The 13,601-nt window shown below is 39.5% G+C and overlaps 1 protein-coding gene across 5 annotated transcripts in view; it reads right to left on the bottom strand.

The window, feature by feature from the left end:
• Window positions 1-13,601, bottom strand: part of ripor1 (RHO family interacting cell polarization regulator 1) — a 342,903-nt gene that overhangs the window by 149,534 nt on the left and 179,768 nt on the right. The window contains exon 1 of one of the 5 annotated variants that reach the window (XM_043707050.1): window positions 4,582-4,681. The exons of the other annotated variants lie outside the window; for them this stretch is intronic. The gene's annotated coding sequence lies outside the window, so the exon portion shown is untranslated. Of the gene's footprint in view, window positions 1-4,581; window positions 4,682-13,601 lie in introns of those variants that run through there. 5 annotated transcript variants of the gene reach the window in all.

Here is a 13,601-nt window from a genome sequence, read left to right as displayed (position 1 = left end):
TGTATCAGCCTTTACTCCTGTAAGCGTGCTTTGTACAACCCATCTCCCTCTTAACTTCTCTTTCATCAATAATCTTAGATTAAGCTTTGGATCATCTCCACTAATAGCTCATGCAACCTGGTGGCAAATTTTGTTTTTAAGTCTGCTGCTAAATGCTTAACATGTTTTATTATTTTAGTAATGCACTACAATCATTGATGTTGCTGCAACAAACCTGCTACCTACTTCAGTTTGTTTTCATCATTCATAAGCAATAGATGGTGAGGTTAATATTAATAGCTTTCGCTGACTGTGCACGTACACAGTCGATCAATTTAAGACTCGTGTTTAAAAGTCACTAAGCAAGTCAAATTTAACTAAGGACATCTAGGTCTCATGCACCCTAGTCTCTGGAAAGTCAATTTGAGGTTATGCTCATAGTGGGATTGTAGTGGCACTGTTGAAAGAATGAACCACTATGTATTACACCTGATCCACTGGTTACAGATGGAGGGGGCCAAACATAAATTTGCAGTCTGGATTAGCCCCAAAAACACAAACTCTCTGAGGACACGAGAAATATACCATTGTGAATAATCTCCTCTATGTTTATTGGTATCTATTCAAGTGCAGCCAACAGAGAGGAGAACAAAGGGATCCCTGTTTCACTGAAGGAAACAATGTGGCCTCAAGATGACAAAGAAGTTAGCAAACAGCTCATTATTCTTCAGACAAAGAACATATAAACAGGCAGGACACAGAAAGAATAAAATAGCACTCAATAAAACAGTAAGCTTTAGTCAAAAGTAATGAGAGATAAGAATTGAGATACTTTGTCCAACTAGGAGTGGGAGGCCGCAGGAAAGACAGAGAAATGAGGCTGCACACAAGTGATCCAAACATCCCTTCCCCAAAAGTAATCTTCAGAGTTGAGCTTCAGTGCAAGAGACGTACACCACTGTATTTCAAACTATACAGTACTTGCCCATTGAACAGTAAGCATTTTCAATTCATTATTAATTTAAATATTTCTTCTATATTAAACAAACACATAGGGATTAAGTCATATCTTCTGACCCTATCATTAGAAACAATCTGACTTTAGACTCAAAATGCTGGAACTTTAATTGTATTTCTTACTGGTGGCTGCATTGATATATTGGTACTTGTATACGACTACAGTGCAGCAAATGATAACAACTCAGGATTTACCCTCACTTAGCAATTACTTCCCAGCTCTTTACAAATAATAAAACAGGGATATCCAGCAATAAATCTTGAAAGCACAATACTATATTACTAAATTGTACTGGTTTAAAAGTGACCTAATCTCTCTTCACCCATGGACTAAATAAACATTGATTTTGACTATTTCAAAATAGCCACAAAGAAACAGCACTTGATCACCAAAGGAATTTCATTTTAAAAACAATGGAATTTTTAAAAAATACATTTCAGAGCAACTGTTAGAATATGCCAAAGCATACTGTCCACTTATGAAACTAATATATTGGTGGCATTTGGGAATAAAATGAAATCAAATAGCAATTATTATAGATTTTCCACACTGTTGAACAGCTGAAACATCAAGGCACCAATTTGCCTTGAATGATCACTGTAAACAGAGCAATGCAAATTCCTCCATTGGTTCTGCTGATAAGGGCAGAAGGCTGGGTTGTTAAGTACATTCAAGGTAAACTTAGAGACTTTTTTTAAATTAGAAAGGGAACCAAAGGTTATGGGAATAAAGTGGTAATGGAATTGAGGATTATCAGATTTCACTGAAATAGCAGAGCAGATTTGATGGAGCGAATGGCCTGTTTGGGTCTTTGGTTTTATGGTCTTCAGGCATTGCAGAATTACAACGGCTTCAGATTAGAATGAGGGAACAGAATGCCATATAGTAAAAGGTGTGATCAGAAATCTAACCTGAAACTTGGCACTGGGCTTTCAAATACTGGAGGGATTTGGATAAAGTGTGGATGAGGTTGAAGTATCACGGATGGCATTTCTGAATTCCAACTCTTCAGGATACATTGTGATTTCAAACAAATGTCAAAGCAAGGAATCCATTCACCTCCATTTATTGGTTTATTAAGGTGAATCTGTTAACAATCTAGGGAGGGGCAGGTCAGAGTTTTGACTGCTAATTCAATGAACCTCTTATACTCTGGTGGCGCCAGGCTCAAGTTGGGGAGGGCACTGCTGAACATCTGGGATGCTGCTTAATCTCTTCGGCAAAGTAACAGTAAACCTCATCATGTCTGTCATCTGCCTTTGCTTTTGGTGCTTTTCAGGCAGGGAACTAAGAGTATTCCAATAAACCTTCTGCCTCCAGATGGACCAAGATAGAAATTGCCAGTTCCTAGCTGAATAATCAACTGGTTGCACTCAGCACGACTAACTGGGTACCAAAATCACCTTCAGCTCATTTAAGATATTACTGGATCAAGATAGTGCCACGTGGATGACACATTGCAGGTTCAGGACCAGACATTTCCCACCATCAGATTCTCAACCCTGCGTAGTAAATCAACTAGGAGAAAGTGAGGACTGAAGATGGAGATCAGAGCTGAAAAATGTGTTGCTGGAAAAGTGCAGCAGGTCAGACAGCATCCAAGGAGCAGGAGAATCGACGCTTAGGCCCGAAACGTCGATTCTCCTGCTCCTTGGATGCTGCCTGACCCGCTGCCCTTTTCCAGCGACACATTTTTTAGCCCTGCGTAGTAAATCCAAGGAGCTCATCATGAAGGTACTAGAAGTACGGTGAATGGCAGGGAGAAACTGGCAAGATTTCATACTTCAAAACTGTGCACAGCGTTTCTCTCTAAAGTGCAAGTAAGTGGACATTAAGTGAAAGGAAGATTGGTTTGGTTGGAACAGTTTTCCAATACTGGATCATTTATGAAGAATGGTCACTTGTGAAATTTACTGGGCAATAAAACTGTCTTAATATCACCCTTTGATATGCCAACGTGGCCTTTAAGACAGCGTCTGACTAAGGATTATATTCGGATTTGGTAAAACCAATCTTTCTGGTCTAGAGAGTAGAATGAACTCCCCTTGAACACCATGACTGAAGTACACTATTTATGCAGGTTACTTTGCTCGGTTACCCCTATTGTACACCACTGCACCATCATTACTGTATAGGAAAGAGTCACATGCTTCTGATACGTTGATTGACATATTAGCACAGACCAATACTGAAGCGGAAATATTTCTGATTTGGGTTCAGTTCTATCAAACAAGTCATGCACTTATTCCCATTAAACTGGGCTCTTAGTAAGCTTTTAACACACTTGATTAGGCTCTTTTTTTTGTCTAACTGTGCACAAACTATTCTCAGAAAGTTGTGCTCAGGAAACTAGATCATTGCAGTAAACTTGCTGTTTGCAGATGGACCAAATCCAGAGAGGAAGCCACCAACTCCCAACCAAACCATTATCAATGAATCTATTGATCAATGTTTCTTGTCTCATTAATTCAATCTCAGCCACTGGACTGATTACTCAAGAAAGTTGCTCCTCCTACTGTTTATACAAGGATAGAGTGATCTCACACACACACACACACACACACACCTGATTTAGTCTATCCAGGTAATAACTGAATCATATAGACCAACCAGGCTTCAGGTTCAATACCACGTTTGCACTGAACTAGCAGCCAGAACACAACAGACTGGTTTCTGCAATTTTTGTTAAGAGAAAGAGAAAAATAAATTTTAAACATGACCAGATTGTACACTTCTTGCTGACCAAAAAACAGACCCAAGCGAAAATCTGTGAGGACTGTCAGTCTTGGTCTCAGTCGTAATGTCCCTGTGGCAAAAGAGACAGTTGACATTCACGAGCAAAATTCATACAGAAATAGTGGCCACTTTATAACTTATATGTACAAAAGAAATCAGCTTAGACCAGTTTCCCAAACAAGAGAGGATGAACGAACACGAATTTAAAAAAAAACTGACTGTTAAGCCATTTGATTTAGGTCCACAAATTACCTACTACACACCCACACCCACACAATTATTTGACAAGAGCCCATGTAATAACCGTGAACCCTACTCCACTACATGAATTTGCTTTTGTGATCCAAAACTAGGGGAGCATAGTTTCTCAAAGATTCCACTTCTCAATAAAGTGATTCATCAACTTAATCTTTCAACACAACAGAATTTTTTTACGGAAAACATTTAAAACCTAGTTGAAATTCCAGGGCGTTCACAGGTTCACAAATTCAATAGATTTGGAAAGCATTTTTGGTTTTCGGAAAAGGAAATAGTATTTAGGAGGCTAATGACACAGGTGGCAACATTTAGGTACAGGTAAGAAAAGCATTAAAGCAGTTCCGGAGTATAGGAAGAGGTATGGCACAGCATAGCATAGCCTGAAGGGCAGTAGTAGTAGCTACATTATCAGATATACTGAACTCCGCAGGAAGGAACCAGAGCTTAAGCCAGGCTGCCAGAGAGAACTTTATCTTTCATCAACATTATATCACAGAGGCTGTGACCACATTTACTCAACTCTTCTCTATTCATTCAATTGTAATCAACCAGCCATATTAAATGTAAAATTCAATGAATGGAACATTTACCTTCAACTCCACAAAAGCTGAAAGTTGAGAAGTTTCAACAACTGAGTCAACATCATTCAGTTCCAGTTTGTGTGTTCTTGTCCACCAGATAAAAACGGGAATGAAGCTCAAGCCTTGGAGCTTTAAGGATCCCTCCCACACTGACATCATGCATTTCCTGTTGCTCCTAATCATTCCTGAAATATAGTTTTATTGTATAAAGAACACACAGGCAGTGAGCAATACAACACCACCCTATTGGAAGTCAGGTTTCAAGATGATTTAAGTGAAACTGCTATATACCCAACAAAACACTACAAGCTCCTCAAAATTTTAGGCCAAAAGAATCTTTCCTGACAATATGAAGGAGGACCTCTTCGGAAGTAATGTGTTTACTCTTATTTCAGGAGTGGATCTGGGAAGACAAATAGGAATGAAATGGATGAAGGGAAACAAATGAAATCCACTTTTTATATTTGCAGGCTCTCCTTTGGCAATTAGTGTCATGTATAATACTCATGTATTATCATAATTTTAGGGTTCACAGGGTTATAACTTTAAGTACAGGCCTTTTATTTTCATTGGTCATTCTTCATTTCCTGACCAATTATACAATACTGATAGAAACCAATGATCCAGAGAGAAAGTCTCCACTATTAAAGACCATCCTCCAGGACTTCATCACTCAACAACATAACTATCTTGCACAAATCCTATTTCTACTGAAGAATCTCCGGATCATTTCACTTAGACATGAATGCCTTTATATTGAGTCATTTTAAACCAGTATTGGTTGAACCATTAGTCATATGAACCGCTGATTAATGCTTTTACTTAAATGTGAGCCAACTGTACCAAGGTGGAATTACTGAGTCACTAGGATTCCCAATGGGTCGAATAATACTTCAGACATACACACAAACTTTTATAACGAGCCACTTTAGTTCAGAACAACAGAGAAGCAGGACCAAAGACATGTTTAAATACAGAATACAAATTACAGTATAGGGTTATCGCTGGTTATGACCAAGGTTGGAAGAGTGCACAGTTGCTCTAGTCAGACTGCTCCATAGACTGCAACACAAAATTAAAATATAGTTTTCCTAGTTACTGGGATGGTCAAGTAAACATCTTAACTATATTAGACTGTAAATAATTGGATTTATCAACCAGGTTTCATAACAAATACAATTATGGGTTTATTAAAACAGTAATTTATTCAATAAGGATGTAATAATTGGTTAAAGCACATAGTCAGCAATATAAAAGCCAAAATGCTTATCACCAAATATCTCAAAAACACAGGCAATTTCTTTGCAAGGGAATTGGCTTTTGGGAAAAGAAAGCACTTTGGCCAGTGTGTTATTTTTAAAGGCAAAGGGGTAGAGTGGAGAATGTTCTCTGCTCTATTGCTCCGACGTTCTGGCATATGTGGTCAAGCCACTCATCATGTACAGTTGTCTCAAAGTCTTGATCAGGAAATACACTTGAGATGTCTTTTAAACTACTCTTTCAAAAGAACGAAATCGTTTCACTTGAAATGACGAAGAGGGTTTTAATTTCAAAATGGGCAGTGGGTTCTTAGCAAGTGTTCGTCCAAGTCTGTTGGCACTCAGGCTTCTCTGGAACAGAACCAGATAAAACCAAAATCTTTCCAAGTCAGTCACTAATCAAATCAGCACCAGCAGAGTCTTCAGCAAACCGATTGTTGTCACCAGTCCTTTCATTTCTCAGAGAGTTCCAAAGCATCTTTTATATAATAAAAATCTCCACAGCGTCCACAGTCAACCTTCAAAAGATCTCTTTTGAGGAAACCACTCCAGGTATAACCACAAAATTTACAAAGAATTCTTCTTTCTACAATCCTTCAAAACATAACTCCAAGCAATATTAAGGACAAAGTATCATCATAACATTGTGCTATATTCTGCAAAGCAAACACTGACTTAAACTTTGGATATCCATCAAATTTTGAAGTCAAAATGTACATTTTAATTTCATGAGAAAGAAAACTCATTTATATACACTTCCTCACTTCCAAGGCTTCCCAGAGTATTGATATCAATGAAGGGGAAAGGTGGCTTCTGTTAATTACAAAGCCACTGGCTGCATGAAAAATAATCAAATTCTTCAATAATTCAAGCTAATAGACTTGGACTTTAAAGGATTAGGTCTTAATCAGTGTTCATATCTAGACAAACATATCGAGATCAAACCTGTAATAAATTAGAGAGGTTTATTTGGTGATGTTCATGCAAGCATGAATATGGACAAGGAGAGTTGGAAAATCTCCTCTCTCCCCAACCCCCCACATTGTGCTCCTTAAGTTCTATACACCCTGAATCACTGAAGCTGCTTTGTATAAGACGACATTCCTCAGTTGAACTGAAAGTATAATTTTTATTGCAATCAAGATGCCTGGTGAACTTCACATAAACATCAATATCTAACTTATTATTGCAATGCGATTTGGGGTATAGTGACATACACACCAATTAGTGACAGTGTGGTAAAATCAATGACTGCAGATGCTGGAAACCAGAGTCTACATTAGAGTGGTGCTGGAAAAGCACAGCAGGTCAGGCAGCATCCGAGGAGCAGTAAAATCGACGTTTCGGGCAAAAGCCCTTCATCAGGAACACAGAAATTAGTGACAGTGTCAAGACTTACTTCTCTGAATTTGCTTGCACCTTTTAGAGAAACAATTAATTTCTCTTGGAGCTCCAACATACACTGGAGAAATCACAGGCTCAATGCACAACTCACTACTCCAGAGCAGTGTGCACTGGAGTTAAACACTGCACAAGCAGGTAGTATTCAATTTAATAATTACAAAATATTATAGAATGAACAGTTGGGAACTATTATGTGCATATAGACTTGAGTATTCAGAATGCTATATACCCCTCACTACTCCATTAGAGTCTCTGTAGCTGATATCAGTCCTCAGTTTATGTTTTGATCACTGGAATACATTCAATTAATACATCCAGCATTTGAGATTTAAAAATTGGTTATTTAAATGTCTGGGAGTCATAAGATAGAATACAATGTCTGCACCTTCTGGATGAAAAGAAAGGCTGACTAAGCCACTGCTACAGATCCTTTGGCTTTTCCTTTTTTAGTGTTCTGCTGAGTAATAAGAGTCCATGCTTTTCTTACAGTGCATTAGTCTGTAACCCCACTAATCTGTAACCTTCAGTTAAAAAAAAGGACGAGTTCAATCCTCTGTGCCGCAGGGTGCAGGACCACACACCGTCTGCAGCGCAAATTTGAAACAACAGAGCATCAAGTGGATCAGGTAACATCAGTCAAGATGACAAGCAGAAACATCCTAAAGTATGCCCACATTCCAGTTTAGAATATTTGGTTGGAGTCTGTTGGCATTAGTGGTCTACAGCAGACATTAAGTTCTGTAAACTATTTCCAGGACCTGCAAACTGTGGTGAACCTAGGGTTTATTTTGTTGTGCATCACAACACAAAAGACTCAAGTTAAAGTCATTCTTGGAATTAAAATACTCTCGGCCTAGGTTTTCTTTACACTATATCAAGAAAGGTAATACTGCCTGCAAAACCTGTTGACACCGCAAAGCCAAATGCATTTCCAAGCTTTATACTAATCAGATAGGACAACTCCAAAATGGTAGGGAGGGTAAAGAGGGAACAAAATCCCTCAGCAACTTAACCATTAAAATCTGAAGTCTATCTTATTTCTGTTTCTTCTAAACTAGTTCTCTTTTATTTCAATATTTGTGATTTTCATCTCCACAAATACTGCACAAAGCTTGCCAGTCAGATTTCATCAGTATAACCGCTGCAATGGAAGGAAGAGACTAAGGCAGTTCTGGAAACTTTAAAAGAATGGACTAATCTTAGAAGGTATGCTGGCTTCCACTGCACAGTCACAGTTGTGCTAAGTTATAAAATTACCAAAAGGCTGGCTGTTTGTGCTAATTCTGTTTACCCCAACAAAACATTAGAGGCCAAATTAAAGGATTGCTTGTTGTGGGGCCTTACTTAGAGCCTTATTTGATTGGATGGGACAATCCCCTATATAATTAAATTTCAAAGAGAAGAAAACAAAAAGCTTAAGAGGAAAATATTCAAACTACACTCCAAGGGTTTGCCATCTTGGACACATCATCCAAGGGATGCGTGGGGTGGGGGTGGAGGGGTACAGGGGAAGAAGCTCAACACTTGGCAAATTTTGGTTTGACTGAATAACAGTCTGAGCCCACAGACAATGGTACAAGAGGGGAATAGAGCAATGAGGGAAATTTTGTCACACTGAAAGACAAAGCTATATTCAAGCCACTTCATCAAAAACAACTACTGAAATAGAATTCAAGCTATGAGATCACAGGCCCTGTTAAAACCTATACCAGCAACAATGCAGCGTTCTGGCATCTTGCATTTCAAAAGAGCCATATTTTTAAATCCAATCCCATCTTGAATGAAAATGAAGTTTACAAGGATTTAATCTGAATGGATTCATGAAAGATACTATACTCATTCAGGTATTGGAGGAACTGAGAAGTCTATTGAGGCAAGCAGCAACATTATCTGACAACAATCAAACTGTATTTTTGACAAAAGTATTTAGATGTACAGCTTGCCTAAATATGATCATCAAATTAGTACTTTAGATAATTCAAAATCCAATTCTATACTCAGAGGCAAAACAGACCATTTCAACAACGCATAATATGTTAAATACTATTAGCTCACGTTAACTTCACAAGTCTGCTACCTCAGACGAGTACCGTGCCAGGAGTTCAGCAAGCCCAGTTAAGCTTTTAAGTCATGTCTTTGGTTTACAATCCAAACACAGAAAGATCTAACAGAGTTCAAAACTTATGTCACTTCCAGCTCCAGTACTGCAGAATCCTCAGGGTGGGTGTGCTCTGGCAATGTACAGTGAGGGATGCAGCTCTAAGGAGCATGAAGAAATCCACCATCCCTTTGGGGACAGAAGTGCTTACTAAAAGGATATTTAATAATGCAAAATTCTGCCTGTTACAGGACTTCAACTTTTACAACTACAGTGACTGACATCCCTCTAACAAGAAGCCAAGAGTTATTGGACAATCATTATATCCATTGAGCTCCGCTGCTTGCTCTCTCATTACTGAAACATTGTTAACTGAGTGGCTCAGTGATTAGCACTGCTGCCTCACAGCGCCAGGGACCAGGTTTGATTCCACCCTTGGCTAACTGTCTGTGTGGGTTCCCACCAACTGCTTCAGTCTCCTCCCAAAATCCAAAGATGTGGAGGTTGGGTAGATTTGCTAAACTGCCCAACGTGTCCAGGGATGTTCAGGCTAGGTGGATTAGCTATGGAGAAACGCAGGGATAGGGTTTGGGGTGTGCTGAATAATTTATTTCTGCCCTGCAAAGGGATTTGGTGAGTGCAGCCTCTTTTTCAGTCTGTGCCATCATGCTATGGCATTTCTAAATGGGGCTGCGGGTTGAGCACATGAAGAGCCATTTATTATCTGAGCAGAAGCAATAGCAGCAACTTGTTTCAGTTCCTCTCCACAGCTCATGATTGTCATGGTAAGGAAGGACACACCAGGTTCCAGAAAGATAATGCACCACTTCTCAGCATTCATTTGCTTAATTTTAGCAGAACTTGGATCATTTTATATTTGGCAAAATCTATTTTTAAAAAGTGGAGTTTAAAGTAGCTCTCTATGAAATACCAGCATTACCTTTTAGGGTTGTGTAAGTCAGGTTCAGTCTGATGTAGGAGGATCTGAAAGGGCTAATACTGAGGAGTGCCTTAATTGATGATGATATCACATGGACCTGGTGGAAGAGCAGCTTAGGGTCTCAAAGGAATAGGAATTTTCACGCCACTCAGTCTCTGTAACAATGTCACTCCTATCTGTCACTTTTGTGTTTGATTGCTAACAAACTAGAACTTTAAGATAACAACCTCATTTCATTAGACTAACTAGAGGCTTTTCTCCACCATACTAGATCAAGCAGGTCTGTAGATCAAAATGTAGCAGCTGCAGAAGACCTACCCCATGGCAAGCAATACTTCAGTTAGCCTCATACAACAGTGGTCAGTGGTGAGGGTTGCTCAGATGACACAATCCACTAAGCATTTGAAATGAAAATTAAAAGATCCACCCCCTAGATATCACTCAATGGACTGACCAACATCAAGACTTAGAAGGAAAAGGAAGTAAATCTTTTATACACCTCCATTCTAAATGTAAGAGTGACCCAAATCTTCCAGTTGCTTGTCATTTCAATACACCATCCTTAGTTGTATGCTAACATTGTTGTCCTAGAACAGCTGCAACGTTCCAGCAAAACCCAAAGCTTGGGTGGCTCAGTGATTAGCACTGCTGCCTCGCAGCGCCAGGGAGCCAGGTTCAATTCCAGCTCGGGCGAATGTCTGCATGGAGTTTGCAAATTCTCCCTGTGTCTGCGGGGTGCTCCGGTTTCCTCCCACAGTCCAAAGAGGTGTAGGTCAGGTGAATTGGCCATGCTAAATTATCCATAGTGATAGGTACATTAGTGGGGAGGAGCGGAATGGGTCTGGGTGGTTTAATCTTCCGAGGGTTGGTGTGGACTTGTGCCAAAGGGCCTGTTTCTGCACTGTAAGGAATCTAATCAAAGCGAGTGGAGAGAGTACTTCATTTTATGTTATTAACACCAACTGTTTATCTATATCACTTCGCTATCAGCTTTAATATTCCCCTCACCTTTCATTTGAGAGCACCTTTACCATTTGTTCCACTTGCTCATCCCCTTCTTTTCTACCACAAAAGACCCACTACTTTCCCAGCCCTTTCAGTTCCAAAGATTTCTTATTGGACTTGCAACGTTAACTTTGTTTCTCTCTCCACAGATGTTTCCAGACTTGAATTTCTCCAGTACTTTGTTTTTATTTCAGATCTCCAACAATTACAGTACTGGCTTTTAGATCAAAAATGTTTGTGTCATAATTTGTTCTTCCAAGCCCATGGGGGTGCTGAATGAAAGATCAGTTATCTGGCCAGCATCTGTGCTGTTCACAGGCAAAACCTACAGATTCCACATTGTTTACTTTTTTAAAATCAAAAGTGCAAACATATTCGGTAAATCACTGAGCCAGTTAGAATCATAACTCTGGAGATTAGCTTGCCTTGGGTGGGAGATGGTCATAATGTGGAAAGGTAAGGCCTCAGCTGGACCATCATAATCAATTTTGGACACCATGTATTAGGAGGCAGTGTGTGGGATGAAAGAGATAGTGGAGAAGCTACATACAAGAATCATGGAGAACTTGGAGAAATTAGTCTTGTTTCTCCTTGCAGCAGAGAATGTTAAGTAGAAATTTTACAAGAAAGGCCAACTTGAATTTATACATGATTTGGAGGTGCCGGTGTTGGACTGGGGTGTACAAAGTTAAAAATCACATAACACCAGGTTATAGTCTAACAGGTTTATTTGGAAGCACTAGCTTTTGGAGTGCTGCTCCTTCATCAGGTGGTTGTGGAGTATAAGATTGTAGGACACAGAATATATAGCAAAAGTTGACAATGTGATGTAACTGAAATTATACATTGAAAAAGACCTGGATTGTTTGTTAAGTCTCTCATCTTTTAGAATGGGCATGTTGGTTTCAGTTCTTTCATATGTGAATCTCAGAACTTTAGCAATAGGTGCCATTTTGGCCCAGATAATGCACTGAAGGTGTGAGGTGCCCTGTGTGAGGCTGTCTGTGCCCCAATGTTCAGACTGATTCTGATCTAAAAAAGGGATTTATAGAATCTTAAATAGATTCTTGAATAGAACTTGAACATAGGACTTTCTGATTTAGAGGCAGCAGTACTACACTATACCTGTATATACTGATGTGGAGGTGCCGGTGTGGGACTGAGGTGGATAAAATTAAAAATCATACGTTACTAGGTTACAGTCCAACACGTTACTTGGGAGTACAAGCTTCCAGACTGCTGCTCCTTCATCAGGTAACTTGTGGAACAGAATCACAGGACACCATGTCTTATGGTCCTACTCCACTAGCTACCTGACGAAGGAGCAGCGCTCCAAAAGTTTGTACTTCCAAAAAAACTGATGTCATGTGATTTGTAAGTCTATGTACTGAGGTATAGAGATATTAAAATTGAGTAAATGAGGAGAAACCATACATGATAGCAGAAGGTCCAATGATCAGGGACAGGATCTCAGACAATTGGCAAAAATAAAGACTGAAGGAAACTTCTTTTTACACAGCTGGAAGCACTGCCTGAACAGTTGGTGCAATCAGATTTAACAGTTTGGTCCCAACAGGATAAATGCTTGGAGGAAAGAACACTGTGGGGCTATGGGGAAAAGCAGTGGAGTGGAACAAATTGGATAGATCTATCAAAAAATCCAGCACAGGAAATGAAGGGTTAAACAGCTTCCTTCAGCGGTATCATTGTATGTTATTAAATCAAGGTGCTAATCTATTCTGTGGACTTAAGTAGTGTTATTTGAAGTAGAACATGGCCTACAGGCATACCTCACCTCCACACTACGATTACCCGGTTACTCATTTCTACACTCAGTGACATCGTGCTGTGCAAAAAACCTGCTGCAGTATCCTTTCTCCTGTCTCTCTTCCTTTAAAAATGTCTTTAAACTGTGTCACTTTGACAAGGTTTTGGTAAGCTATCCTAATGTTTATTTATTTGGCACAGTGTCAAGTTATTCTTATTATGCTCACATGAAAAATCTTTGGCGGGTAGGATCAAGGATTTTTTTGACAATAATGGTTCTTTACAAGCTCTATCCACCTGAGTGGCAACTTTCAAAGAGCTATGAACATAGACCCCAAGATCCCTCTGCTCCTCCACCTTACTAAGAACCCCCACCGTTAACCCTGTATTCCGCATTCTTATTTGTCCTTCCAAAATGGACAACCTCACACTTGACAGGGTTGAACCCCATCTGCCACTTCTCAGTCCAGCTCTGCATCATATCTAAGTCCCTTTGCAGCCGACAACAGCCCTCCTCACTATCCACAACTCCACCAATCTTCGTATCGTCTGCAAA

This window comes from Chiloscyllium plagiosum, chromosome 17 (assembly GCF_004010195.1).
Source record: "Chiloscyllium plagiosum isolate BGI_BamShark_2017 chromosome 17, ASM401019v2, whole genome shotgun sequence".
Classification (NCBI taxonomy): domain Eukaryota; kingdom Metazoa; phylum Chordata; class Chondrichthyes; order Orectolobiformes; family Hemiscylliidae; genus Chiloscyllium; species Chiloscyllium plagiosum.
Note: the sequence above shows the minus strand (reverse complement) of the source record. Positions and strands in the feature narration are given on the sequence as shown.